The following is a 4,404-nucleotide window of genomic DNA, read 5'->3' on the forward strand; positions in this document are numbered from 1 at the left end:
ATATATATATATATATATATATATATATACATATATATATATATACATATCGTAGGAGGAGTAAAGTTATTCGGTGACAAATCATGAAATCGTGTGAAGTCTCTATAATAGCAAGTCTACTCTCAAGTAGAAATGTAAAATAAAGAATTAAATGAGCAAGGAAAATCCCTATAGTACAAGTACAGCATGGTGTAAACCTAAGTCTACCCGGACAATAACATGAACCTAACTATGTATGGACACTCATCACCTCGTGCGTACGTAGTCCCCGCAACAGGTTGCACACATTAAATACATCACCTAGGGGTAGTTTTCCCCCTCATAGAGTTAGACAGGAGACTTACCTCGCTCCGAAGTTCCATAAACGGCTCCAAAGCCCTCTAATACCTCAAACCGATGCTCGTCGCTCCAAAACTAGTCAATTAAGATGCAACCCAATCAAAAATGTACTATAATACTCATAATTAATAAATTTATAACAATTTCCAACTCCGCTCGAAAAATTGATAAAGCAACCCGAGTCCAATATATAATTTATTCTCAATTTCATGCCCAAATTTGTGATCAAAATCCAAGAATACCAATTTCTAGGTTTTTCTTCAAAAATCCCAAATTTCTACAAATTTTCATGCTTGAATCCATGTAAAAATCATGTATTTAACTCAAAATGTGAAGAAATCACTTACCCCATTATAGTTGATGAAGATGGCACTCCAAAAGTGCTCCAAAATTGGCTCCCATGGACGAAATGAAGTGAAAATAAGCCAAAACCCCGTTTTATAAAACCTCACTGCCCAGTGACTTTCGCACCTGCGGTGCTTTGGGACGCATCTGCGGTCCCGCACTTGCGGCAAATGCCCCGCAGGTGCGCCTTTCCCTCACCTGGCCGAGCTCTGCATCTGCGTACAAAGAGGGTCGCTTCTGCGAGCCTAGCCGCACCTGTGACCATGTCTCTCGCACCAGCGCTCATGTAGGTGCGCCCAATCTTCTGCATCTGCGGATTCTGGGCTGCCCTCTATTTCTATCAAATCACGTCTGATTGACCTCAAATTTTGCACACAAGTCACATTCGACATTATGGACCTATTCCAACTTCCGAAATCAGAATCCGACCCCGATATCAAAAAGTCCACTCCCGCTAAACTTCCTAAAATTATCCAAATTTCCAACTTTTGCCCAAATGACCTACGGACCTCCAAATCCACTTTCGGACTCGCTCCTAAGACCGAAATCATCATACGGAGCTATTCCCATACTAGAGAACCGCTTCTGCAAGTGCGCTTCTATGCCTTATCTCTACATCTGTGATCGAACTTCTGTGCGTGAAGTCCACTTCTGTGGAATAACCATTTCCACCAAACATCGCTTTTGCGAGCAGGTATCCGTATCTGCTGAGCCGCACTTGTGATGATCCTTCCGCAAGTGCGGTCAACTGGCTTCAGACCTGGGCAGGATTCACAATTCACATTTGCTCTGTCCCAAACCCACAAATACACAACCTAGCTTATTGGAAACACATATTTGGCTGACCAGGGGATATCTTTGGCCGATCTCTAGACATTTTTGGCATATCTGGAGAAGAGAACACAAGTTTTGGAGCTAGGGTTCTTGCACACACACTTGGATCTTGAAGATTTGAAACTTTTGGTTGAGAATTTCTTACCCATTTATGTTCATTTCTGTATTTTCTTGCTTTGTATTGAATATCTAAGTGTAGTATTTTTTCCAACACTTGAATCTTGTTTATGGGAATATTCATATTTAAAGTGTGGATTAAATATCTTGTTGTGCTTATGTATTGAATGATTTTTATTTATATTGAAGTGAGCTATTATTTCTTTAATTATTCTTGTTCTTTAATGTTTCCAAAGGGATTAGCTAACCCTAGGAGTGGCCCATTTACTTCGAATTAATTTTGGAAAAGATAATTTGGGATTGGAAAAGATTAATTAACAAGAACTTGAGGCGTTAACCCTCACTTTATATATTCGACTTAAGGATAGGATTGAACTACTAATAGCCATATTCGGGTATGCTTAATCTCTTAATTATTTTAGGGATAATTCAATTAGGAAGTCTTGTTAGTCTTTGGAAGAAGCTAATAAATAATTATTACCCGAGGCTAATTAATATAAACTTGCTCATATTTGTAAAATTGTGAAATACATTGGATCGTTACTTGAGTGTAATTCCTCGTGTATCCATATTTGTAGCCAATGATCATTATACTTGCTTTCTAGGTTAGTTTACATTTTTGCATTTAGACATAAATATTTTCCCAAAACCTTTCAAAGTGTTTGGCTTAGTGTAATAAGTGATAATTCCTTTACATGCCTAGTCGCCTGCATATTGTTCTCTGTGGGATTCGACCCCGAGTCATAGTTAGGTAAATTATATTGCGTGCGATGGTGTCCATTTACTTTTTAGTAGTGGATTTGGAAGTCATCAATAAATTGTTGGTAAATGGTGGCAGTTGGATGAAATAATTCTATGGTTAAGAGATGGAGAGATTTATGCCTACTAGGTGTTTGATGAAGTGTATAAATGGCCTAAACTATGGAATCGTTACTAATGTTGGTCTCATTGGATGTTGATACTGTAGATTGAAGTTACTTAGTGTAGTGGATCATTGTAGTATCATTAAGGGGCAAATTTCAGGTATATTGGCTAAACTTCTCTCTTGGAATCGAATTCCATGATGTTTCCGTAAGTTTCAAGTTGGTTGACTTCAGGGTTTTGATTAAAGATTCACCCTTTATCGTTTGGAATTGATTCCTTTAGCTTGTGTTGATTGTATCAAACTATTCGTGTCTAGATTCGAGGTGTTCGGATGCCAATTCATGAGGAAAGGGCATATTGGAGTAGGGATTTGCACGACTTAAGGTAAGTAACAATTATAAACTTGGTGCTGAGGGCATAAACCCCTTATTATACATGTTATGTGATTGGTTTGGAGGTAACGCACATGCTGAGTGACGGGCGTGTGGGCGTGCACCGTAGAGATTGTGATTTAATAGATTTTGTGGAATTGTGTAGTCAAATGACTTGTTATTTTCCATGTGTTAGAGAAACTGAGATGTGACTCATGTTGGAAATCATGCTTAGGCATATGCTGGTATTATTGGAACCCACTGAGGTCATTTATGCTTTTGAGTTATATGTTTAAATTGTAATTTCATACTCAGTCATATTCATTCATTTCATATCATATCTCAGTCTCTGTTGCTATTCATTGACACATTATATCATCATTTTTGGGCTGATTTTCATGACCTTTTAGCCCGAGAGACTGGAAAGATTGATGACTGAATAAGGTCGAGAGCCTGATTGTGATGATATTTATGGATCGGGATGTACGCTGCAGCATGCTTTATTGATTTATGCCATGATTGGCTTATTATAGCGCTTCGGCTAGATCCACCCCTCCGAAGTCTACACACCCTCAGTGAGCACAGCTACTTACTGAGTGTGAGTGCCGAGTGCGAGTGCCGAGTGATTTGGGAGAATTGAGTAACTGTGAGGCATGAGTGATTGTGATGACTGAGTGGTTGTTAGGCATGAGTGATTGTGAGGATTGAGTGAATGGGAGGACTAACTGAATTGAAATTCAAGGAGCATGCATATAATTTTATCACTATGTTGCATTGCATTGGCATGAACATTGACATGTAGGCATAGGGATGTACTTTCCTCCTACTATCAAGATAATGCAATTTCTTATTGTGGAAGAAAGATTTTAGGAAAAATCACAGTTTCCAAATTTACTCATATTTTTGGTGATTTCGGTGAAAGATTTGGGTTACACTATTGTACTTGAAAAAGGCATACTTATTTTTCCGGAAATTGTGAACGAGCAGAGTATCATATTTTGAGCTATTACTTGCATTGTTTATTTATTTTGTTCTAAGTTGTTTCTTGACCGTCGGTGTTGGATTTTGACCTTTGTACAAGCTCGTCATTTCTTTCATCCTAAGGTTAAGTTTGTTACTTATAGAGTGCATGGCGTCGGTTGTACTCATACTACACTTCTGCACTTTGTGTGCAGATTTTGGATGTTGATGTTCTTGTGTATAGCGGGAGCTGGCATTGAAGATGTACCTGTGATCTAGTCATAGTTGCGTCTTGTTCTTGGTATCTTTAGAATTATTAATTTGTTCATATATATTTCAAACATATGATGTATTTTATTTCACACCAACTTTGAAAATTCTAAATCTTAGAAGCTCATGATTTGTATTACCAGTCCTTGGGGAATGTAGTATCAGTATTGTGGGATTTTTCTTTATTATGTTTCCAAATTTAAGGAAATTCGTATTTTATTGGTGTTGTCGGCTTGCCTAGTTTTGCGATAGGCGCCATCATGAGAAATGCGAATTTGGGTCGTAACAAGTTAGTATCAGAGCT

The sequence above is a fragment of the Nicotiana tabacum genome, chromosome 14 (genome assembly GCF_000715075.1).
Source record: "Nicotiana tabacum cultivar K326 chromosome 14, ASM71507v2, whole genome shotgun sequence".
NCBI classification, from domain to species: Eukaryota; Viridiplantae; Streptophyta; class Magnoliopsida; order Solanales; family Solanaceae; genus Nicotiana; species Nicotiana tabacum.